The following is a 27,739-nucleotide window of genomic DNA, read 5'->3' as shown; positions in this document are numbered from 1 at the left end:
TAGAGATACATCCTGAAATACCTGAGGATGAAATGGAGGTGGTGAAGAAGATGATAGCTGCTGTCTTCTTCAAAAGAATGCAGGACAAGAATAAATGAGTCTGGGATATAGATTCAACAAGATTAGCCAGGAGTTAATAACTGTTAAATATGAGTGAAGGGCATATGGAGGTTTAACTGTACTATTCCATATCTGCATATGCTTATAATTTTCTGTAAGAAAAAAATAGAGGAAAGTTGAAGTTTGAAGAAGGAGCTGAAACCTGGACTTTCTGATTAGGAAGTTATCACCCAGCTCTCAAATCAGAAGACAATGATGACAAACTAGAGGTATACAATGTACAGTTTCCACAGGGCTCTACATAGTCATATGCTGCTTATTTAATTTAATAAGTCATTGCATACTGCTAGGCTTTGATTGGTATATCAGAGCCTGACTCCACTTCTTAACGTTTGAGTGCCAAGAGTTTTTAAGCCTCATCTCTCCCTCTTCTTCTCATGCCACTCAGGCTGATAAGAAACCCTGGGTGCTCCCTCCTTCACCGCCAGTGGGAGGTTGGAACTATGCAAGCCCCTGTCTGCATGCAAGAGACCCTTATCCCAGCCCCAAGTCCTAATCACCATAAAAGCAGAATCCGTTTCTTTTCTGTGCTCTCTCAAGCTATTTTTTGTACTGGTTTAGTAACCTGCTGTATTAGTCTGTTCTCACATTGCAAATAAAGACACTCCCAAGACTGGGTAATTTACAAAGAAAAAGAGGTTTAATTGACTGACAGTTTCACGTGGCTGGGAAGTCCTCACAATCATGGCGGCAGGCAAGAGAGAGAGCCAGCCAAGCGAAAGGGGAAACCCCCTCATAAAACCATCAGATCTTGTGAAATCTATTTATTACCATGAGAACAGTGGGCGGGGGGGGGGAATCGCCCCCATGATTCCATTATCTCCCACCGGGTCCCTCCCACAACACATGGGAATTATAGGTGCTACAATTCAAGATGAGATTTGGGTGGGGACACAGCCAAACCATATCACCTGCTGTCCTTAGAAAGCCACATTATATGAGTAACAAGCCTTTTCATATCCTCTTAGTGTGTGCGTGCTGTCACTGGTCTCGACATGGGAATCAAATTTTGGGTGGGCTCTTAGTCACACTAGGATGTCCACAACAACTGATATTCTACAATGGCCCCAGGCATCCTCTGTGGTAGAAATAATTAAATATAGGATTTGGAATACATCCTACCCAGCAGGTAGATCACACCCTGCAGGGCCAGACCCTTCACTCCAGGTTGTACTCACACGTACTTGGTTCCGAAAAGGGGAAGGAGAAGGACTGCAGAGTGAGCTGCCCATGGAGGTGGCAGAGATGATTTCTGATGCAAAAACAACACCCAAGTCATTTGTGCAAAGGCATATTTTTGCTATTTGATTGCAAGTGCCACGGGCTAGAGTATGTTCAATGTTTCTCAATTTTTAACTCAAATGATAAACATTCCCAGAACCCACACCATATATGTAAATGTCATACTCAGAACCAAAAAATAAGACACCCGAGGGCCGTTTTAGCAATTTGTCTCCCGTGATAAATCATGATCAGGCAGACATTTATTATGGTGTTATCTGGTGCAGCTAAGCAAACCACCTGTGCACTTGGGCTTGGGGTTGTTTGGCTGAGACACTAATTTAAGCCTAATTACTTTGAAAATGGTAATTAGCTTAATGACTTGAAATAGAAGGAAGCAATAAGGCGCTATAACCCCCATTTATACTTTGAAAGAAAAATGTCCCCTTTTGCTCATACAACAACTTCTGTGTAAAATAACACAGATTAGGCAGGTAGCAGAGGACTTAGGAATTTGCTTCCATGTATTGTAGTTAGTATTTAGTGAAAGGCATATGACCATACACCTTCCTTTGAAACAAAATTCATCTTTCTATATGCAGAAGTATCTGCACAAAGAAAATGCTGCAAAGAAATTTCCTATAAAAATGTGTCTCCCGTAATAATTCATGTGCACACAAAAACCCACACACAAATATTTATACCATATCTATTTATAATTGCCAAAACCTTGGATGCAGCGAAACTGCCCTTCAGCAGTTGAATGGAAAAATAAACTGTGGTACATCCAGACAATGAAACATTATTCAGAGCTAGAATGAAGTGAGCTATAAAGCCATGAAAAGCATGGAAGGATCTTAAGATATTTCTTAGTGAAAGGAGTCAATCTGAAAAGGCTACATACTGTATGATCCCAGCTATGGGACATTCTGGGAAAGGCAAAGCTATACAGACCGTAAACAGATCAGTCATTACTGTCGGCTTGGGAGAAAGGAGGGATGAAGAGGCGGAGCACAGAGGAATTTGGGGGCAGTGAAACTACTCTGTATGATCCTGTAATTGTGGATCCATGCCATTACACCTTTGTCCAAACCCACAGAACATACAACACGAAGAGTGAACCCTAATGGAAACTATGGACTTCAGTTAATCACAACTTATTAATGTTGGCTCAATTGTAACAAATGTACCACATGAATACATAATGTATATAATAAGGAAACTGTGTGCAGGGGAGAGTGTATGAAAACTCTGTACTTTCTGTTCAGTTTTTCTGTAAACATAAAACTGCTCAAAAATAGTCTATTACTTTTGTTGTTTTTGAGACGGTCTTACTCTGTCTCCCAGGCTGAAGTGCAGTGTCACAATCATGGCTCACCACAACCTCTACCTCTTGGGCTGAAGTGATCCTCCCACCTCAGCCTCCTAAGTAGCTGGGACTACACGTGAGTTGATATCACCATGTCTGGCTATTTTTTTTTTTTTTTTTTTTTTTTTTTTTGTATCCTTTGTAGAGATTGGGTCTCAGTTTGTTGCCCAGGTTAGTCTCAAACCCTTGGGCTCAGGCAATCCCCTTGCCTCAGCCTCCTTCTGTTAATTTTTTAAATGCCTTTCAAATGCAATTTTGACTCTTAGACTTCCTCATGCATTCATCCAACATGGATTTATGAAGTGCCCACGTTACACAGGCTGTGTGCTAAAGGCTGCAGTGCCACAGAGTTTTTCAGGGACAGCTCTTATCCCCAAAGCCAAGGCCAGCTACATCCTACTTACAGTTTCTCCTCTTGCCTATTTTTAACTACAGACAAATTTACAGCTGCATTTATTATGCAGATTCTCTCAACTGAAATATCCTGCATCCTTCCCCATCTTAATACTTCTCCCTGGATATTCCCTCCAAATTCCAATATTTCCAATGACCATGATATTTAACATGTCCTCATCAAAGTTTCTTCTTCGTTGCCTGGAGTGATCACTTTCATTAAAGGTGTCCTATTCAACTGGGCTGGGATCATTAGTACAAGAGAAAGTGGCTGAGGCTGCCATGCATGTATGCATGGTAGAATATTTAGCTCAACTTCCTGAGAAATGGTCAGTTTTCTAATTTCCTTTTAGTCCATTCTTTCCCAAAAGATACAGTCTGGATCCCATACTACTTAGGTCTTACGCCAGAATCTCATTTGTAAATCCCAGAGCCCCTTTGACATTTAATTTTTTGTAACATTGATCCTACAAAGGTCTAACATGTTTCCCTCATAAACACTGTGAACAGAAATCTCCCATAAGAAGAAATGCTGCTGTATTATTTTTGCTTTCAGAGCAATCTATTACAAATCAGAGGTCTGCAAATATTATTTTTCAGTAAGGTTCTCAAGATATAATGATACTGATATATACAGAATGATAGTTTTGAATTGCCGATGGTGAGCTGCATTATAGCTTGTAAATGAAATGTTCTATCTCCAAAGCTTTCTCCCTTTGTTTTCTGAATGAAACAAATATAGAAAATAAGCCATTTCAAGAGCACTGTGTTATTTAACTGGAGATAATAAGAACAAGCTTATCAAAGTGAGGGTTTCCTAACCAGACCTTTGGCAGTCCCAAAGAAGCAACCTTGGAAATGCAAAAATCTGGATCTTTCCTCTGTCAAGTGTGGATGTGGGTTGCCAAGGAAGCCTAAATTCTAGAAAGTCCTGTCATTCCATTTATTCAGCCCACAAACAAGCATTAAGCTACTATTAAGAGTCAGGCACTGAGCTACACAGTGCCGAGAGAGAAGGGTTTCAAACACGAAAGCAGAATTCGAGGTCTTAGGTGAGTGAGGTGCCATAGCACAGGACTAAGTGCTAAAGCTCTTGCTTCTAGGTCCTGACTTAAGCAGACTTGCTTTGAAACCCAAGTCTCTGGCTTTTCACTGGGATCCTCTGCCACTAAGTCAAAGGTGATAATGGATAATAGTAGGGGGTTGCTGTGGAAGAAAGAATGAGGAATTCTACCCAAAACACTTCATCCTGGACAGGCTCTACAGGGAGTGCTCACTGTTCCTTAACTTTACAATGGAGTTAGAACCTCAGCTTGCATCACCAAAGCCTTGTCATTTTAGTTCATTTCGCTTTGCCTTTTCTTCTACAAGGTAGGTACACTCAGACAGAATACTGGAGCAAAGTACTATGAAGTCACTATATATATAATATATATATGTGAAGGTTATACTTTTGGAAGCATTAGGCTCATTAAATATAATATAGATATGTTATAGATATATAACATATATATACATATAGATATGTTATATAGATATGTTATAGATATATAACATATATATACATATAGATATGTTATATAGATATAATATAGATACATAACACATTATATATGTATATATGTTTTATATTATATATGTTTATATACATTTTATAGAAATGTATATAAAATTATATATTTTATAGGTATATTATATAATAAATTTATATATAATGTTATAATTTTATAAGTATACATGTAAATTATATTATATAATTATATTTCTATATTTAATATGATTATATATTTATGATATATTATATTTATATTATATGCTTACATGTATAATTATAAATTTTAAAATTATACATAAGATTATGCATAATTATATATAATTATATAAAATTTATATATTTTATATAATTACATATATTTATATACTTTATATATACATTTTAATTATACAATTTATATATAAATTATAATTATGTAAATATATGCTTATATATCTTATATTATATATACATATAACATATTTATATATTTATATATTATATTTATATGTAATATATAATTATACATTTTAATATTAATATATAATATATTACAAATATATTATATTTATATACTGTGGAATTATACTCCAGTGTCTGGGAGAAGACCCAAAGTCACTGTAAGAGTGAAATGTCACCATTCTAATATAAAACATGTGTTTTACATATCATATATGAGAGTATATATATCCCTTTAAGCAGGCATCCACTGTTAATAATTAAGAAAGCCTCTCCACTTATTCAGTGTAACTCCAGGGCACAATAGTATCCTAAAGTCTCCCTGAAGCTATTCTGGTGAGCAAGTTACTCCTACATCTGAGCAACAGAGATGGCGAGACTCCAGTATTTCAGCTAAAGCTAGAATTTTAAGATAGATAAGAGTTGCAGTAATTGTACCACCTGGGGGTGGCTATGACTCTCTGCTGGCCATATGAAATGCTAGGTGTTACTTCAGGGATGTGGCCTTTGGAGCGTTATTCTCATGCTCTCCTGAACCATTTGTGGAGTGGCACAGAGAAATTCTGCTGTCACAGAAAGGGAATTCTTTTTTGGATTAGAAGTATCACCAATGTCCCATACATCAGGGTTTATCTGTCACTGCACAAATAGGTGTATCATCTCCAGTTTGATACAATGTCCATTTCATACAGGTGAACTCAATCTAGTACTTCTTCCTGAAATAAATGGTCAAGATTTCCAAAACTTAAGTCCTAATCTCCTCCATCCATATGGAGCTCAAGGGACCCTTCAGATCGGACATTGGAAAGCAAATGAGTTATCTACAGTATAAAATCAAATCTACATGGTTATATATAAAAGAAAAATAGTATAGGATCAAAATAAAAAGGCATAAAGTTGACAATCTGCATTTTATATGCTGGTTGAGATACAAAAGTGATGTGCTGTCTTTTGGGGGGTTTATTAAGAAAGTCTCTCCACCTACTCAATGTAACTGCAGGAAATATTGGTGTTTGTTACGGCTTTTCCTTTGTTTTTCAAAAGAAGAATGCAAAATGGCATAATAGTTAAATAGGAGAAGTTGTGCTTTGCTGTACTCAACTTGGATCTAATGCAACTCCTGCATAAAAGGTCATCTGGGATTCAATCAGTCAAATGCCAAGTGGACAGCAAGGTCTAAGAAGGGCACTAGAAATGAAACTCTTGCAGGATAGTTGCAGGAACTAAGGAACTGGGAGGTAGACCATGAACTCCAGCACATACTGTATCTACTTCCTGTATAACAAGAGAAGAGTGGCTCCTATCTCCCTCTAATGACAGAGCAACAGACAAGGGGCTCAAACTTCTGCCATGGGCAGTTTCTGTTGCATGCAAATCTGCCTGCCTCAAATAGATGATGGAGAATCATCCTCTCTGAAGTTTTTGGATTAGAGGATAAATTCCTCTTCGACAGTGATGGCTGGACATTCCCAATGCAAGATCTTCCATTTAACTAGAGGCACTACATCCATTAATTTGTGTATCATCATGCTTTTTATTAATTTACTCACTTTCACATGTCATAAGTTAGCATAAAAATTTCATTCAAAACATGTTAAGAAGACATCCCTAATCATTTTTGAAACAACTATGGAAAAGTAAGCAAATGTGATATTCAGAAACTGATTAGATTAACTTACCCAATTTTTTTAAAGAATTCTGCTGGCTGAACCAAACTAACACACAATACCTTGTACTTAGCATATAGGTTCCATAGTGTAGTTACCTTATATACCAATGTTCCTTGAATTTTAATTGGCTAATTCATGACCATGCTAAAATTAAGGTTCTGATTCAGTAAACCTAGAGTGGGGATCTGAGAATTTCTAAAAAAAAAAAAAAAAAAAAAAAAAGCTCTTACATAATGCTAACGGTACCTGACTAAGAACCACACTTTGAGAGGAAAGGTTACCTGTGACTAAATGCTTAATCAATGTTGACATATAAAAAGAGATGGCTGGAATTTCACAGATCTCAGTAACTATGCTCATAATGAGACTTGGCTAGTTTCAGACAATTTGACACATAACTTTCAAACACAGTAAATACTCAGTATAACTGTGTTACTATACTGTGTTACTAATAACACAGTAAAAACTTTCATACTATGCATAGATCATAATTATTAGGGTACTTAACACATGGAAAACTGTAAGAGTGAAATGCTGCCATTCTACTGGTAACCCTGCCTTCACTTGACTGGGTTTCCCTCTTTGGTTTGTTCCTGAGTTCACATTGTCCCCCGGTAATTAATCCTTATTTTGTGTTGTACCTGGTTGTTGTGATAATGTTGTGATTTCTTCCATTAAATCCATCTTTGCCCTAATGGTAGTCGTAATGTGTGATTTACCCTCCTGCACTTGCATCTGCTCTCACCATCTGGGATGCCTTCACGGCTCTACTCCACTATTTTCTTGGCTTAACAATAACTTGTGTGTTTTCCAGGGTGTTGCATTTGCTGGAAATAATTTAAATAACTCCAACTTGCTCTCATGTTCATGGAGCATACCAATGTTTTCCTGCACAGATGGGGAAAAGGCACGGGGAAGAACAAAGTCATTGTACCTGTTCTGTGGAATTATATTCCAGTGTCTGGGAGAAGACCCAAAGTCAGCATGTCTGTAGCTCAAGGGAAGCCAGTTTGGACATTGTTTCCATAGGGTTATCGACATCACAAGAGTGGTTTCCCTGAGCCATGGGCATTCAGACTAGCAGGAAATGTTTTGAAAGAGCAGAGTTCAGAGTGAACACACTGTCTTTCAATTCTTAATCCAGTAATGCCATTGTATTTCCTGGACTTTCTCTTCTTGCAAAAGATAGAGATTGGGTAATCAGGTACAGCCATTTGCTGTTTGGTATAGCTACCAGCTGAACTTGCCCTGGGAGGTGACCCAGCCTGTGCCATGGAGCAGGAGGTTGCACAGATGCTCACTGCATCATTTCTATGACAGAAGTCAATGCAAAGCTCTGGACACAGATCAGCCAGAACTTCTCCAGCAATATCCAACTGGAGGTGCAACCTTAAACCTCCAGCCTGAGCCACAAGGGAGGGAGGACTGTGAGTCGAGAATGGCCAGAGGCTATGAATAATGGACAAGGAAACACAGCCCTTCAGAATTCTTCATATTTGTGATGCTCTACCACACCATCGAGACTCAAGTTCATGTTACAACTAGGTCTTTGCATTGGATTTTACCATCTCTAAAGCTGAAGATACAAAATTGAAAATGATGTTTTCCTTTGCTGACACCTTGTACATCAATCACAGGTCCAAGCCTTTCTTTCCACTTGAATTAAAACATGGACAGATTGATCAACGCCTTGGTAAACTCATCGTTTATGTTTTGCAACCTCCTTAATCCATGCAACCTTCAGTTTGCCAGTCATAGCTTCTTTGCAATATCTTCCTAACTCCAGGGTGATCTGTTTGCTTTACGTGGAGACTTACGGTGTTAGTCGAGAGAAGCACTTCTTTCCCCAAGATCCTTAACACCAGTGCTATTGGTGGGCCCTTCTAGGGACTGTGGGTCCTACCAGAGATATCTTAAATATAAGGTGAGCTAGTAATAAAAATGATAAGATGGTGCATATATCTGCTTAGTTTTCCATTATAGACGTTTTCTCATCTATGATTTTTCTACTCAATGTAATGGAGGTATAGGCACATTTTAAGCAAAGATGCTTTACACATCTGTGAAAAGAAGAGTTATCATAACAATAATGGTAAGAATAATGACAGCAGTTACCATTTATTGAGCCTGTCTTGCAAGCCAGGCACTAAGCTCACTATTCAAAATATATGACTTCATTTAATCCAATTAATTAATTCAATTATTTCAAGCAGGCTGAATAAATTCATGGAGGAGGAATGTTGCACTAGATTTTTTGACTGAGCTATAATTGGGCCACGACTTTAAAGCAACAGGTATTCAACTCTAGTCCTGACCCCTAATTTTGACCTCACTTTTGAAATATACGCATTGGTATTCAGTGGAGTATTATTTAGAACACAGCTTTAACTCTAACTCATGGATTCTAATATATATTTCCTTTCTATGCCTTGAAAGACTTAACTAGCAAAACTAAATGTGCTTGGAATGGTTAGATGGCAGAAAAAGTATTACCCAAAACACCCTTGTAGTACCCATAGCTTCTACTTCCTCCACATCCCTTGTTTAATTTTGAACCCAGACATCTTTATAGTATCTGAGGCAAACTCAAGAACTCAGGACTTGATAGAATACTAGAATACAGGAGTGAGAAGAAAACTGTCAGAGGCCATTGGTCCAAATGGGCTTGTCTTATACACAACCTGCAGCTCCAGAGCAGGAGACTCTCCCCAGCAACCAGATAGGTCTACTGTCTTTATTCAATTCACAATCCAGAACTCTTCTCATGCAGCCAAGAAGCTCCATAGTGTAGTGGCTGTTGGGCAGTTCTGACACAAGTTGCTCAACCTACCCAAACATTGCTTTGTTGCCTTTAAACCAGAGGTGATGATAAAAGTATCTCGTAGCATAGTTGTAGGGATTACATTAAGTAATCCATGTTTAGACACATGACTAAGATAGTGTTTAGAGACGTGACTACAATAGACTAAATGCTTTTGCATTTTAGCTATTGTAAGTCTTAAATGTTTATTATTACTGTGTAATTGTGTTGCAGCTAATTATTGATAGCATTCAGATGCTCTCATGTACTTTTATTAATCCCATCTGAATTAACTAGCCTAATGGTCTTTTAACGGTCATTCTATCATGACCATTTTAGCATGGTCATGATAATTGATAACTTGATTCTTTGATAATTTCTTATGGTATCTTCTTGGAAGATACTATAATAAATGGAAGATACCATGGAAATGATAGAAATAATTTATAAAACAACATTAAACACTATTAATTTTAATTTGAGATGTAAATTCCAGGTAAGACAATATTAGTTTCAGGCTCAAGAACCTGAAATTAGGTTTGCAGCTGTTTAAACATGGTAACATCATTATAGACTTGATAAGACTCAGATATTAATGATTTATAAGCTAAATTAATGTAGAGGACCAAAATCAATACTCTATACAATGGATTTTCAACTATGTATTACAGTTAAAAGGTTTTTTGGCTCTCCAGACCTACCTTGGTCTGGCCACAATGCCCTTACCCCATCTCTCTCAAATTTTATTTTTTTAAATTTATTTTAGAGATGGGGTCTCACTTTGTTGCCCAGGCTGCAGTGCAGTGGTGCAATCATAGCTCATTGCAGCCTGAAACACCTGGTCTCAAGCTACCCCTTCTTCTATTTTTCCTGCTATGTACTGTTTCAATCTCTAATCTGAGGTTGCAAAAACCTCTTTCTGCAAAGTTTACTGTTTTGTCATAAATGCAGTTTTACTGGAAACTCAAATAGAAAGTAGAGAGAGAGAAGAAAAACATATACAATATCTACATATCCTCCATTCTTGCTGCACTGTTATCACTGAGTTTTCTGATACCCTAGTTGACTTCGAGCTTTCCATATGAGTGTAACTGAGGCATACATTTAAAATCAAGAATAGGATGATGGAAGAAAAAAATGCCATTTTCGAAGATGTGGATTCACCTGCAAGAGCAAGGGATTTAACATTCATTAATGCCATTGAAAGCATGCTATATTCTGACTACAGCACATATGGAGAATAGCAAATTAGTGGGCAAATGGGTCACACAAAGAATCATTGAGGAATTCAGTGGAAAACAACTCCAGTACTGCCACTCATACCAGATAGTCGAGGAGAGGCAATGAAGAGTTTCTCATCTTTATGTCCCTAGTGGCTACAACTTGCCTTGCCTTTAATCATAGTTCAATTCTTGATACTGCCTTTATGTAGAAGTTCCATTCCTCTACTCTTTAAAAAGTACCAAGTAAAGAAGTCCAAAATAAACATTTTTGTGGGGCTCATGTTCAGGGGCATGAATAGTTCAACTGTCACACTCTAGGAGGCTGCCCAAGGGCACAGAAGTCTAACCCTGAAGTAGAGATGGCAACAGAGAACCAATGAGGCTTGCTGCATTGAACTAGCATTTAGACAGCAGTCACCTTGAAAGTCATTCTTCTCCCTCCCAAAACAGAGGCAAGTCCTGCCACCCTACCCACTCTTGCTTTAAAAGCACAAAGAGAAACCAATGCCAAATATCAGGCAACTGGCATTGAGACAGTGTGGTACCAGTACCATGCTGTTTTGGTTACTGTAGCCTTGTAATATAGTTTGAAATCAGGTAGCGTGCACAGGAAAAGATGACCTTGCCCAGTGACCTCCATCTTCAGTCCTAACTAGACTGGTTCAGTGGCAAAGTGAGAAGAGTATTCCTTGGAATACTCTTAAATTAAGAAATGCTTCAAGCGGGACTCTGATGCAATTGCAAGCAGAGGGACTGAGGAATTTTATTAGATTAAAGATCCTCCTCCAGGAAATGACTATTCTGTGAGTGGTCATCTTGGCATATGGCATGCAGTGGATCAAAGCACATGGCATGCAATGCAGAACATGGTAAGGAATGACAAGACTATGGACCAAATCAAGCAGAGGCCATCTGCAGAGCCACGAGTAGCTAAAGGATTTATTGGCTTTGGGTGAGACATGGTGGAAGGAAATATGCTACATATTATGTGTAGTTTGGTGCGTGCTTTTATGCAAATCCATATGAATGTGGATGTATATTCTATGGTATGGATCCAGGCAGTAACACCACTTGTGGATGTTATAACTCAATGTATACTGTTCTGTGCAAAGATTCCCTTTCCATCTCCCAAACTGAATAGACTGCAACCCTTCTTGGCCAATGATATCTGAGCAAGACCCACTCCTGTCTACAAGAGCTGTGTTTTGTACAGATGCATCCCCATGCTGGGACACCCTCTCAGGAAGTTCTGCAAGGATAAAGTTACAAAGAAGAAGTAACACAGAAGCATCTACTCTGTGTGTAAGTATGGTAATTCTCTCCGTTTCCAAATAAATTGTAATGTCATTTCACGTCTCTCCTTCTCCTATGCTTAATTGCAAGGCAGCACTATGCAAAACCAAAATGTCAAGTCGTGTAAACAAAACGAAATAGTTTTTCTCAAAGTCAGTGCTCAAAGCTTCAAAGATTGTCAAAGAAGCTTGTTTTCTCTAGGTTTTTTCTTCCTAAAGTATGGTATATTTACTTGCTACAAATCGGATGCATAAACGCATTTATAGATGGTTGTTACTGATGAAACTTGGCAGACAAGAAATAGCTGTTGTCGGTACAGGTATTTGACAGGTAATTCCACCTTCAAGTGATTAAAGTTAAAAGACTTAAAATGCTGTAATTTTGTCATTTTTGTTTTGTTCTGGCTATTGTCTTACCTTAGAAATAAAAAAAAATGATGACAACAATGTTCTTTCACTAACAATTTTCTACAAACTGGAAGCATGAATAGGTGCAAAAGTTAGATTTTGCCATGACTGACTAAATGGAGTTCATTTGGATGAGCATCACTGAGTATTTGTTTTAAAATTTAAGTAATTGATGAGCTAAATTAGTTAGGGTACACCCACTGTGAGTGACCTTAAATAAACGAAATGTTGTGTTAAGTATGGCAAGCACCAAGGTAATCCCAGAAACAGCAGAGGTCTGTTCTGTTTTCATTTTTTGCTTCAATGGTATCTGGGGTACCCAATGAAAGAGATCCATTTTGCATTTGGGAAGGAGTCATGTATGAAAGTATATGCTATGTTATAATCTTCTCTTTTTTCTACTTCTTGAGAGCAAATAAAATGACTTACAGAATCCTGTTGTAAAGAAACTTCCCTTCCCAAGTGCCTACCTCCCCAAAAAAGCATTCAGCCACTGTTGCCCCCAAACCAGCGGCTCTGCATGCCATGTTGAGAGATACGGTCCAAGTGGGTGAGCCCAGAAATCAACCGAAGACAGACAGTTAGCTCCCAGCAGACTCTGTGAGCAATCCTGGATTCCTACTCCACGAGGCTTGTCAGAGAAGTGACTCTTCAGATTGCAGGCAGAGAAGTGTGCTCACATGATCTCAGATGACAAAGCTATGGAAATATTTCATTTACTCCATTTCTCTCATGGTGAGATACCAAACCAACGAAAGGTCACAAGACTCGAACACATGAAATTGTGTCCCAGGAGAGCTATGGCCATTTGCTCCCCTTTCCTACCAAAAAGCAAACTAAAATATATTTGGAGGAGAGACGGCAAAGTCAAGATGCACAGAAAAGAGAATCAACTGATGTTGTGATGCAACAAAAGCTCTGTGTGGAGGTTTCCTAATAATAGTGAATGTTTGTCCAGTGCTTAATACACCGAAGGCACTCTTCAAAACATCCCCAGCAAGAAAGGCAATGAAATGATCCCATTTTACAGAGAAAGAAGTCGGGGCTCAGTGAGAGAGGTCACCTGCCCACATTTAACAGCCAGGGGTTGGTCAGTGGGGGATAGAATCACATGCAATCTTGTCACAGCCTGTATCCTTTCTTGGCACCACTGCTGCCATCAATATGTTGAAGTCAGAAGTGGTATGATATCATTGTCCCAGTATACACTGTTGGGGGGTGGAACCATATACACATGGCTCTGAATGTTGCCTCTGCAACCTGCTGATTTTGTGAGCTTGCTGAGACTAGTTACTACCTTCCTATGCACCTTGGTTTACACATCTTTAAAATGGGATAATACAGTTCCATTCTCAGAGGCCTGCCATGAGAACTATTATGAATGCATAACACCTGGCAGACAGTAAGTATACAGTAAGAGAAGAACAAGTAAGTTTATTAGTAGTAGTATTATCAGTGGAGCAGATGGCAGCGGCAGCGTGACAACAGGACACAGTCTAATGTGACAGTGAAAACCAGAAGAGCAAGGAGAAGAGATGGCAACATAGCACTGAACCCCTAATTTAATGCTGCCTGTACCATTAAGGGCCTTTTGGTTTTTGAAAATGGTCCCATGATGCCAAAGAAAGGGCTCAGATCAAGAATTGTCTGCTTTCAATTAAGTATGCATTCATTCATGGGATAGAAATGTCTTCTCTTCAAATGATCTCAGCAGTTGTATTTCTCTTCCCTCTTTTCTAAATGCAGAAATCTAAACAGCTTGAGCACTGGTTTCATAAGATTCCAGAAACAAGCAGAACATAGACCAATTTCTGCCTCCTTCTTCTCCCTAGCTCTCTTTGCAAAAGTGACATAACTACTCTAGAAGAAACATATTCTGTCTGTAATCCCAGCACTTTGGGAGGCTGAGGTGGGTGACTGACCGAGCTCAGGAGTTCAAGACCAGCCCAGGCAACATATTAAAACCCTGTCTCTACAAAATACATACATACTTACAAAAATTAGCTGGGCGTGGTGGCACATGTTTATAGTCCCTGCTACTTGGGGGGCTGAGGCAGGAAGATTGCTTGAGGCTGCAGTGAGCCGAGATCACGCCACTGCACTCCAGCCTAGGTGACAAAACGAGACCTCATCTCTTAAGGAAAAAAAAAAAAAAAAAAGAGACATATTCCTGGCTTCATGACCATCATAGGAATCTGAGTGGGGGACATGACTGTACACCTGGATACAAATGAGATCCCACAGGTAAGGATCCACAGGTAAGGGCAGGATGCACAGTAGCACCAGCCAGCTGCTCCCTCCTCACTGCTTGGGGAAGACTTCTGGGAGCAAAGCAGCAGGCTCCCTTTGGAGACAATTGAGAAAAGCCCCTCCTTCACTTGATTTCAAGGCTTTGTGCTCCTCGTCCAAGTGGGAATGGTAGCACCAGAGGAAAATAGCTCTTGGGGGGTACAGTCACCAAACCATCCCTCCCTCCCCTGTGTGCAAACTACTTTCCCAGCCCTAACCTTGCCCCTGCCTGCTCGCATGGGTTGCAGATCACTGTTGCTGTCCCATGGGACCAAGGGAAGGCCAACCACCTGATGACCCTCGCCTCCTCCTAAAACCCCACCCAGAAATGGTGGCTACAGAAGCCAGTCCAAAAATGAGGCTGTCAGAAGCCATCAGCAGCTCCCAGAAACCATAGGTTGTTCTTGACAGCTCTAGCAGTTGAAGCCCTCCTGTGGTCCTAACTCATCTGGCTGGTGGATGCCATGACCACCATGAGGACCTCATGTACTTGTAAGGGGAGCTTGGCTTCACTCCCAATCTCCTGCAGTGACAGTGTAGGTTTGAACTAAGTATTGCTGCCCACTCAAGGGTGGATCTAGCTTGATGAATCAGCCGATGCTAGACCTCATGAGAAGAGACTACTGGGCTACAGCCACCTGGCTTCCAGTGGTTTCATTATGGTAACCCTCTGCATAGCCCTTGCAGAAAAGATCCTAACTGGATTCCTACCACCTGAAGACAAAGTATAGCACTGGGCCACCAACACTTGTCCTACCCAAGTTCTAAGAGGCCCCACACCAGCCGAGAGTACTGATCAATCAAGACCCAAATCCACAAGAATAGGCAAATAACACATGGTCCGTCTCATACACACACACACACACACACACACACACACACACACACGCACACAATTTCCTCCATTGATGAAATATCTAACTGTAAAGCATGAAGCCATATACATATTGGGCGAAAATACAAGGGAAAGGGTGTATACATATAGGTTGAGTATCCTACATCTGAAAATCTGAAATCTGAGACGCTCTTAAGTCCTAAACTTTTTGAGTGTCAACATGATGCTCACACAAAGGAAATGCTCATTGGAGCATTCTGACTTTCAGATTTTTGGATTAGGGATGCTGAGCTGGTGAGCAGAATATAAATATTCCCAAATCTGAAAAAATTCCAAATCTGAAACACTTCTGGTCCTGAGTATTTTGGATGAATATTTGAGTATTTTGGATACTCAACCTGTAATTTGTACGGGAGTAAGAAAAGCTTATTTAAAAAAAAAAAAATCTTCCAATTATAAGCCCCAGACATCATGAAGGAAAGGTCAGGTCTAACTACAAAAATTTATTGCAAAAGACTCTTTAAATAGAATGAAAAGACAAAAAAAAAAGGTAGGAAAAATATTTGCAACATACAATAAGTAAAATGTTAATGTTCTTATCATATAAATATTGCAAACAAATCAATAAGAAAAAGATCTACAATCCAATAGAAAAGTGACCAAAGAATATGAACCAACAATCCTTGGGAGAAGAAATATAACCCTGTACTAACTCCACACACAATAGAAAAAAAATAGTGAACTAGCATTTTTCACCTGACAGATGTAAAAGAGACTGATAATATCCAGGGTTGCTAAGAGTATGAGGAAATTAGCGCTCTCATTGATCATCAATGGGTGTCCTACTATCATGGTGAAAAAAAGAGTATACCTATTTTAGGCAATATCAAATGAAAGCAAAGTTTTTATGCTCTTTGATCCAGCTAAGTTTGATCTTGGCTGAATTTTTATTTCAAAACTATTCCACCAGTTCACACAGCTTTACAGAATATTCACTTATAGCACTACTTGAAAGACAAAAAATAAAAAATAAAATAAATTTTTTAAAAAGGAACTCAGATGTCCCTCACAGAGGAATGATTAAACGAATTGTAGTCTAAGAAAGGTAAAATGAACATCGAAATGCTGATTTGGAAAAATGACCAAATAGATAGTTGAGTGAAAAGAGAAAACTGCAGAATAGCATATAGAGTTTGTGTAAAATATTCTTAATAGTCATATCTTGATATTACTATGTCATACTGGCAACATATAAACAATAAATCTATCCAGCAAACTGTTATTGATGCTACCTATTTAGGGGTGAGACTTCATGAGGCATTCTCTTTCTGTACTGTTTGTGTCTATATTCTTCGGTTTTGCATACTGCGGATTACTTTGGGAATCAGAAAAACATGTATACAAAGTGTGGAAAACACTAAAAAAAAAACACAGAAGACTGAGGCAGCGATTTAAAATTTTTTTCTGTTGCAAAGTGGTATATGACATGCTACTTCACATTCATCCCCAGAACTCTGCTCTTGAACTACATTAAATCATAGACCTTAGCTCTCAGTGACCTCATCTCAAGCCCCTGCATGAAAAGAAAGCTGTACAGACATCGTAGAAAGGCACAAGAAAAGCATAAACTCTGGGACAGTCAGCGAGCATCTCACAGCTACTCTCTCCTCCAACCCACGCCTCGTCACTCACAAAGACTTCCCAAACACACACTTCTGAAAGTGACAATCAATAGAAAATCTTGACATACGTGATTTTATTTCGATTGACCAAAAACTCACTTTCTTCCTGCAGTAATGAAAGGAATAAGAACCCTAGATAAAATTACATTCCAGTAACAAATGGTCTATCCTATTTGAGAAAGCCTTGTATTTTAAAAAGTGTACACAAAATACTCCCAAACAGCAAAACAGCACATATCCTAAAGTGTACTATATACCTTTACAGTCAAGCATGTAACTGACAATTTTTAAACTATCTCTTTATTAAATACGTTTGGCAATCGCGGAAAGAGAATCACGCATAAGTGGGTTTGTATTAGTCATTCCTTTGCAATGTAGGGGTTGTCATCACCTCCTAGATGTTTTCTTGAAGTTTCAAAACCTCATTATGCATGTTGCATTCAGGTAAACAGTGGTCTGTAATGGAAATGATTTCATTTCTCTCCTGTCTAGATCTGCTTGAATAAAAAATTGGTTCATTAGGTAGTGGAGGCTTAATACCAGCCCCTGTCAAAAGTCCCTGAGAAGATACTGTCTATCTGCAATTTCATGATTATCATAGCAATCTCAGCAATACGGGTGTGCAATGACACGATCAGAGGTCATATTTCATCTGATCCAGAGCTCAGCTATGACTGCAAGCATATACCAAGAGTTGATAGTCTGAATAAACCATGGATTTCCTTTTTTATTTTTTTAAACTGCAGTTTCCACTGTGGGGAATTAACATTACGTTAGCATTATTAAAATAAGTAGATTTCACAAACTCATTTTTTAAAAAGTGTGATTTAGGATGCAGTGGGAGATAAATTTAATGTAAAATATCATGTGTAAACACACACACACATACACACACACACACAGATAACTTAAAGCCTTTTGAAAGACATTTCCTAAAGGGGATATTCAATGACGAAAAACACCACTGTGAAAATAAAGCCCAATTTGTTGCTTCACTTGAGTTTTAATCATTGTGTCATAGATGACTTGAGATTCATAAATGAAAAGTGTTGGCTGAATATTTAAAATGTGCCTTGTAAGTGGCACATTTACAAGGTCCTCCGATGAGCATCAGGTCCTCCGATGAGCATTAGGGATTAAGGAAAGATTCTGACTCCACTGGATAAATGGCAACAGATTTTTTTGTAGTTTAATTATTTTTTTTAAACACAAGAAAAATGTCTGACCTATTTCGGAATCAATATAATGTGGTATGTGTAATTTTTAAAAAGAGCTGCTCTCTTTCAGTCATCATTTTAGTAAATATTTTATTTTTTTAAATCATAATGCCCAATGCTAGAACATGTGTAGTGAACTGGTACAATAAATTGGTACAATCAATGTATTTTTCTGATATTTATCTTTCTACCATTTGCTTGTATGAGCTCTTCCTATATCTCAGGAGTTTTCTTTTTATTTTATGTTGATGATGCACATGGTTTTTAAGTCTTGTCATTGGTCTTTTTGTTCAGTTTATGTTATATTTTTACCTGACATCAGGAAATTTTAGATTTCATGAAGTAAAATTCAGCAATCATTTTCTTTGAGTTAGTTATTTCTTGGCTTTTGTGCTCAGAAAGACCTTTCTCAACTATTGTGTATATCAGATAAATACATCTCAATATATTTTCTGGAATTCTTCAGTAGTTCCATTTTCCAAACACAATCTGCATGGGGAACTTATTTGAATATATGAGAAACAGCAGGAATAGCACAGTATGTAAGACAGACCAGATTAAAATCCTAGTCATCATATGTCATCTCCATGACTTTGGGCAACTTACTTTAATCTTCTACACTTCTTGTGAAATTGACTTCTTTATTTTGAGCATCACAATATCCCCCTGCTTCCTCCTCTTCATCTTCATTATTTTCATCATTATCACCATCTTCACCATCATCATTACCACCATCATCAGCATCGCCATCATCATACCCATCATATCATCATCACCATTATCACCATCATCACCCTCATCAGCATCACCATCATCACCATCATCATCAACACAACACCATTATTATATCATTTAAGCACATGCAAAACAGCACAATGCCAGATACTAGGGAATTAACTACAATCGCTCTCCTAAAAGTTTAATCATACTATCACAATTATTGTATAATCCATTCTTAGCCATCTGCCTTGAAGGGTCACCTTTACATTTACATTTTACATGAAATTCTTTTTCTGGGCTTCCTGCTCTGTTCCATCATGCTGTCTAGTCTGGAGCCAGTGTCACATGGCTCTATTTATTTATTTTTATTTGAACTCTATGAAGTGCATGTTTAAAACAAAATGAAAATTAAAAACATATTTAAGAATTCATGCCACACCCAACCATTGCTGTGGAAGCAGATGAGAGAGAGACTAGGGGATACATTTGCTTTTCTTAAGAGTTTTAAGACAAAATGCTTCCACGTTCTATTTCTTATTGCTCCAAGTGCATCCCCCTGCACATCACATCCCACTGGGATGTGTGTCACAGTCATGAAGAGATAACCAGTTGTATAGTCTCAGCAGTTAGCTCTTAATACTGTCTTAATGCCATTGAGCTAACAGATGGGGCTGTGCTGGACAAAGAAGGAAGCCAGCTTGCTTAGTGTGCATGGACCACCTCCCTGACTCCCTGAAACCTATTAAAAACCTGAAACATTGGCAGGTAACCAACGATTGAAATAATTTTCAAGCCTCAATTTTGAGTGTTTGATAATATTGGAAGCTCAGTTAATGAATGAGCGGTCCATAATGGCTCTACATTCCTCCTTACAAAGTAAACGATTATGCATCCCCTCTCTCTGCCTGGCTATAAACCTCCACCATGAAAGTGAATGAAGATAATCAGCCCTAGAAATCACAGGACAGCTGTGCATGGCATCTTTGCTGGTGCACTGTCATATGAAGGCACCAGCTGAACACACTGGCTTCCCAATTCCATGATCTCCCCAACACCAGGAACTTGCCTTCCATTCATCATCTAGCAGGCATGCCATGCACCTGGGAATACCTGGAATGATTCAACCTCTGGAATATAAACACTTCTACTCTGTCCCAGCCTTCCAACACCTTTGCTGCAATCTTGTTTGAATCTCCAGTCCATCATCACAAGCCACCAGCTCTCTTCCTTCCTCATCCCCCACCACCATCCACCACTTCAGTCCTTCTGTTGCTAATCACTCAAATTCCACTGCCCAGTTGCCTTTTGTGATGCTCCCTGCTAGCAAAACTTCAATCATCAATAAGTTTGGTGATCCTACTTTCTGGCTCTGCATTGAACTGAAAATCTACATACCTATGTGCCAACACCCAATTCATGGTCTCCAAGCAGAGATGAGCTCAGACAAAGCCTGATAAGTCATCCCTTGGCACAAATTCTTCCATTCCTCTTGAAAGAAATATCCAACCTCATTGACCTCAGCTCCTTAAATATCATTCTCTGTAATACACTATAATTCTAAAATTTACAGGAGCTACATTCACTTGTCCCTTTTCAGCCCTTCTTGATGTCTCTGAAGTACTCGTTGGTATTGATCTTCTCTCTTGAAATGCTCTTTGCTCCTGAATTCCCTGACCACACTTCTCTGAGTCTGTCTTACCAGTTTCTGGCTGTTCTTTTGGTTTTCTTTTGGGGGTTCTTCCTGCTGTGACTTTCCTTTGGATGCTGGACTGGCTCTTCCATCCTCACTGTGCACCAGAAGTGAGCACATTATTGTCACTTTTTAAAGAAGGTTGCATTGATCAAAAATAAGAATGTTTAAAAAATTCAAGATAGAAAAGTGATGCATTAAATCCCAGGGGAAATATACAGCCTTAAGATCCAAGCTAGACTCTGTATAGGACAAAGAATGTCAAAGAGAACATGGGCTTTTGCTTTTTTGGGTCTTACAGTTTTTGAGAAGGAGAGACATGAAGGTTGATTTCCAAACTCTTACCCTGGATTAGATGGAAACAAACTGTGGGTCACAAGTTGCTCAACTGACTTAAATATTCTTGCAGAACAATCTCATCCATGCCCATGGTTGGACTACTATTTCCATACATAGGAGAAAGCCAAGTCAACCTTATTTATATCTGTGCTCCTAGTAATTGCTGGCACCTTAGATCAGGCCTTGCAAATATCAGGCACCTGACCTCCATACTTTCACTTTTAAAATTTCCTTATTGAGTACCTAATGTGTACCTGGTCTATAGAACTTGAAGGAAATCAAAATATTTTACCACAAAATATATTAATTTCATATATGCTGAGATGGCTGTCAGAGAGCCTGCAAGGAGAGCTGTTTTTGTGGAGGAGATTTGCATCTGTAGAAACTCTGTATTCATGCAACCAGGACTTCCCTCGTCCAGATCTAGTAAACATGAAATGAGAGTCCTACACCTTAAAGATCTGAAAGAAATGTTTACTGGCCAAGCATGTTGGCTCACGCCTGTAATCCTAGCACCTTGGGAGGCCAAGGTGGGAGGAACACTTGAGCCCAGGAGTTCAAGACCAGCCTGGGCAACATAGTGAGACCTTGTCTCTACAAAAAATAAAATTATTAGCTGGGTGTGGTGGCACGTACCTGCAGTCCCAGCTACTCAGGAGGCTAAAGTGGAAGGATTGCTTGAGCCCAGGAAGTCGAGGCTGCAGTCAGCCAAGATTGAGCCACTACCCTTCAGCCTGGGTGACAGAGCAAGATCCTGTCTCAAAACAAACAAACAAACAAACAAACAAACAAACCATTTGCCACTTATTTTATCAGAGGGCTGCCATGATGCAAGCTCCCATTCTTTTTGTAACCTCAATATGGTATACAAGCTTCGCTATCCCACAGAGTGTTACGTAACCACTCTGTGATGCTCCCTGTGTGCAGGTTAATACAGTTTTTATGACTTTTCTTCAATTAATCTGCGTTTTGTGAGTTGATTTTTAGAGAAACTTCAGAGGGTGAAGGGGAAGTTTTCCCCGTGGCCCCTACAGATTCTAAAAGTAGGTATCTTCTACATACATTGAATCAGAGGACTTTTGTCCATGTAAATGAACCTATTTACAGAGGGGTTATTCATGGCATGCTACAGTCCATACTTTCACAATCACTGTAGTCCAAACCTCCTAGAAAGAGTCTGTTTTAAAATGGATAATCCATTACAACCATGTCTGATAATCCAGGCCCTGCTTAGAATTATGCTGCAAGTTTGAAGGGCTTAGACCAATACCTATGCTTCCCCATTGCCAGAGTTTTCTTGTGTTTCTTGAGGTTCTTGACACAATCCTGAGCTCTTACGAAAGAGGCTCTCCAATTTATTCTCCATCCCTCAAGATGAGTTGAGTGCATGGTCCGTGCTGCTACATTGAGTTGCACACAACTGACTAAATGTCAGGCATGGTAAACACGCATTCATTCTGTAACATCCCCCAAGCTCATTGCATGAATTCACCACTTATTTTTCCTCCAGGTTGGTTCTCTGTGCCCAGAGGGTACAGTAGCAATGTCCAGAGTGAGATGGAATCTCACTCTGTTGCCCAGGCTAGAGTACAGGGGCACAATCTTGGCTCATGGCAATCTCCACCTACCGGGTTTAAGTGATTCTCCCATCTCAGCCTCCCAAGTAGCTGGGATTACAAGCATGTGACACCATGCCTGGCTAAGTTTTGTACTTTGATTAGAGACACGGTTTCGCCATGTTGGCCAGGCTGGTCTTGAACTGATAACCTTAGGCGATCCACCTGGGATTACAGGCATAGGCCACCACACCTGGCTAGGAATGTTTGACTGGAAGCCAGATATTTGTTTTAGCATTCACCTTCTTGTTCTCTGCTTGAATGTTTCTTTGTAATAGTATAGAACTTGCTAGTCTAATCCTGAGCAAAGGCTGATTTATGATTCCTTCATGTGGTTCTATTAATAGCACAGGGCTCTGAGTGAACACTGATTGCATGCAAATTCCACTTCACAGACTAGCTGTGATAGATATAATGGTGTAAGCTGTAGATAAGAAACCCCTGGTCAGAACTACATCCGTCCTTCCATGTGACCCCCAACCATGAACAGGTTTATGAAAAATGTCAGTCTATTTCCAAAGGAAGAGAAACAGCCAGAAGGACACGCCTCCAAAATGCTTGTTGCATACTGGAGAACAATGAAATTTTACACATTTGTTCCTCCCTGATGCTTGGGCTGCTTCAGAATTAACTGGAATTGAACATCAGACCTTGCAATAGCACCATGATTGCCTAAAGAATTCCACTGTGGGTGTGTCCTGCTGAAATGATATGGCTGCTACATCCAACATGCACAGCACCCCTGCTCTTCCTGCTTCCAAACTGTTCAAGCACTTTATCTGCACCTCCCTCAGGACATTCCTCACTTTCTGCCCTGAATTGTTATAGGATCTCCTGAAAGAATCTTACATTTCTTAGTATCTTGTATGCTGAACATTCTCCCCTAAACCTATAGTCTTATCATCATTGCACCCTACTCCCACCCTGCACTGCCAAAAAACATTTAAGCACACAGTTAGCATCCAGTCAACATGACTAATGAATGAACTAGATCTTTCCTGGAGATATGTTGTTGATTGTGCACTGACATGATGCACGCTTTCTTATTACATGGAAAGAAAAGAAATAAAGTGGTGTAGATTTCAGGTTCTAGGTGGGACACCTGCATTTGAACACATGCTCATCCATTATGAATTCTGTAATCTGAGGTGGGTGTACCTAACCTGCAAGCCTCACTAACCTTACCTGTGGAATGGGAATGATGAGAACATCACTTGCTGCACAGGGACCACTGGCAGCACAAAATGAGGCAAGATGTTGAGACTCAGAAACTGATATCCCCAAAGATTGCCTTTTGACATGCTAAACCGACGAAGCCTCAAGTTTCTCTAACCTCCCCTTCATCCCACACACAGTTTCTCCCATAGAAGGCGGAGTTCTTTTATCTGCCTAAGATCCAGACCCCCTCAAGGAGAACTTTTTTTCCCCTTCCCCTCCCTGTAATTTCATTGTCTATTGCAGAAAAGAAGACCAAGATATGACTACCCCCGAGGAGACCCTTTTCCAAGTACGATCTCCAAGGATCATTTAAATTACAAGTTAATTTCTGTTCCTGTATCAATAATTCTCCCTAGCAATCATTTATTGCCCCTCAACAGAACTCTTCTCCCTGATCCGCATAACCTGTGTTACCAGGATCCAAGCCCCCATCATATATATGTGTGTGTGTGTGTGTGTGTGTATATATATATATTTTTTTTTTTTTCTTTTTTTTCCTGGAATACAGTGGTATGATCTCAGCTCACTGAAACCTCCACCTCCTGGGTTCAAGTGATTCTCCTGCCTCAGCCTCCCAAAGTAGGTGGGATTACAGGCACGCACCACCATGCCCGGCTAATTTTTGTATTTTTAGTAGAGACAGGGTTTTACCATGTTGGACAGGCTGGTCTCGAACTCCTGACCTCAGGTGATCTGCCTGCTTCAGCATCCCAAAGTGCTGGGATTACAGACGTGAGCCCCCACGCCTGGCCCAAGCCCCCATCCTTTCTGTAACCTCAGGATGGTGTATAAGCTTCTGGACCCCATTGGGAGGTTGGGTCTTCATTATGAAGGCTTTTGTGTACGCACATTCAATAAATTAGTATGCCTTTTCCCCTATGAATCAATCTGCCTCACGCCAGTGATTTCCTGACAACCTTTATGGGACCAAAAGCCTACGGCTCCCACAAATACATGTGCTATCAGGGCCCAGTATGGGGCCAGCTCTCAATGTTAGTCACTCTGATGATGAAAATCATGTTGACCACCCCGTGAATTCGCACAGAAGAATCATATCTCCTGGATTTCAACTGCCCTTGCATGGTTGTACTGAGAAGCCCCTTCTGTAGCTCTCACAACATCTGTACGAAGTCAGTCTTTCTCTAGTTACTGTAACAATATGAGACACAGCCCTCACTCAGCTAAGGATAAGGCAGTAAGCCACAATCATGGGCAGTAGAATTGGTGTACAGTTACATAATAAAGGCTCTTGGTCATTGAATATGCCTTTCCAGGCTTAAAGAAACCTGCGGGGGAGAAAGTGATGATCCATAGAATCACACAGCCCTCAAACATGTGGAGAGAACATGCTCGGAGTGACTGAGATGCGCCCTCACTAGTTAACCACTTCCATCTCAGTTTTCCTTTGTGCAGGGAGTGTTTCTTCTTAAGCAAATCTCCCCCTTTTCTTTTATTACATAATTATTCAGAATGCAACAGTCCCCTCCTGTGCAATAAGGAAAAGCCCTTCTTGGAAAGAAGAAATATTCTTTAGAACACTCATATGTATCAGATTTAAAAAAACAAAAAGTTTCTTAAAAATTCATGGAATGCTTGGGGGAAGGATTTTATCTTTTGGCCAAAAACAAACAAACAAACAAACAAAACAAAACAAAACAAACACAATCTTCTATAAATCAGGGGCTAAGGCAGGTCTCGAAGATTGAAAATACTCTCCAAATACTTTAGAGAGAACTAGTAGTGATACAACACTGGAAGTTAAACTTTCTAATGAGTCAGGCATGTATGCCGTGCTAATTAAATAAAATGTAATCAACAGGTGTGATGAGATCAGTGTGAGGTTGCTTGATAGCCAACAGAAGTCTTAGAGTTGCATAAGCAGCCTGACACATTAAAATAGAACACTCATTAAAGAGAGAAAATATTCTACTGATTTACACTACTAAGATGTGAAAAATATATATTGATTTACGTGCAACATTTTAGAAAGGAAAAAATAAAAGGATGCAGGCTTGTATTGGTATATGTACAAGCCATAAGCGTAATGTACTCTTCTTATAAATCTTGTTAGAGAGAATGTTCTGGTTTTGTTTTTCCTAGTTATTATTATAAATGGTACTCACTCTCATTACTTTATAGAATCACAGACTATCACAGAAAAAAGAACCTCAGAACTTGCCTAATTTGAATCCTCCTATCAAGATGATAGAGGAGAGGCCTGAAGATGTAAAACTTCTCCCAAGTTCACAGAGATAATTACAGAAACATCTAGAAGCTGGAAGAAGAGTCCAGTCTTGTTTCTTAAGAAGGTGCTCCTTCCATGATTTAAAACAAAACAAAACAAAATTTGTTCTGACAATCACCATAGTAGGTGACCACCACTGCCATCAATTTGCTGCTTTAAACAAACAAACAAACAAATATAACTGGGAAGCAACTTTCATGCATTTCCAAAACATCTGGATCCAAAGGTTAGAGACTACTGAGTTAGTTCACCAAAAGAAATGGAGAGAAGAATGAAAGGGAGAAAAAGTAAAAGGAAACAAACATATGAAAATCTTTAGCAACCTGAGTGAGTACTGGAATACGGACAAAATGGTCTCTTCTGTCACTCTGATACTATCCAGATGGGCCCAGCAATGTAAAAGTAAGAGGCAATGCTGCTAGAAAACACTTGAAATTGTGAGAAGTTCCAAGTGGACTGGAATGCTGATTTTTCATTCCTTTGCGTAACTCACACACTAAGGCCTTCCCTACCTCATTCCGCACGAGGTTGCATGCTAGCCAACTCCTTAGCTGTGTACAGCTAAGAGACCCCAGGTGTAATCCCCCACCCTGGGACCTCTGAGCTCTGCTTCCCAGTTATATTTGTTTGTTTAAAGCAGCAAATTGATGGTGGTGGTGGTCACCTACTATGGTGATTGTCAGAACAAATTTTGTTCTGTTTTGTTCTGAGCTCTGCAAGAGGGATGATGATGTCCTGTAGATATGGAAGACATGCATTTTAACTTAAACAAAGCTTCAGTAAGGAAGTCTTCCCAATGTCAGTGAAAAATGCCACGTTTCTTAGAAATAGGGTTATTTGCTCAGGAAGGGAGAGAAGGAGTTTGGAGAACAAGGAAAGCTTTGCCATCCTTAGATGCAGCAAGGAGAACACAAGGGACCTCGTCACTGTTGCCCTGAGAGCCTCGCGAAGTGTGTAGCCAGCTGCAGGTATTCTGGATCCAAAATCCATCACACATCTAACTGCTAATGACGAGGCATTGTTCATATTTCATTGTTGATAGAATAAGGGATAATAAGGACTAAAGTTTTGTCTCCTTTCCTCCATGAATCTCTTCCATCTGCAGCCCACAGACTAGACTTCCCCTGAAATGTATCCACTGGCAGCTGCAGACATGCACAAGAGGGTAAAGATATATATATTTTTTAAGAGACAAGGTCTCACTCTGTCACCCAGGCTGGAGCGCAGTGGTACAATCATAGCTCAGTGCAGCCTCAATCTCCTGGGCTCAAGACCTCCTCCCACCTCAGCCTCCCAACTAGCTGGGACCACAGGCATGTACCACCACACCCAGCTGATTTTTTTTTTTTTTAATTTTTTGTAGAGATGGGGTCTCCCTATGTTGCCTGGACTGGTGAAG

The 27,739-nt window shown here is 39.5% G+C and overlaps 1 protein-coding gene across 6 annotated transcripts in view; it reads right to left on the bottom strand.

Moving 5' to 3' along the window:
* STS (steroid sulfatase) overlaps window positions 1-27,739 on the bottom strand; it is a 292,612-nt gene that overhangs the window by 138,544 nt on the left and 126,329 nt on the right. The gene's annotated exons all lie outside the window — the stretch shown is intronic.

This window comes from Macaca thibetana, chromosome X (genome assembly GCF_024542745.1).
Source record: "Macaca thibetana thibetana isolate TM-01 chromosome X, ASM2454274v1, whole genome shotgun sequence".
Lineage (NCBI taxonomy): Eukaryota > Metazoa > Chordata > Mammalia > Primates > Cercopithecidae > Macaca > Macaca thibetana.
The sequence above is the reverse complement of the archived record's forward strand: the minus strand, read 5'-3'. Positions and strand labels throughout refer to the sequence as shown.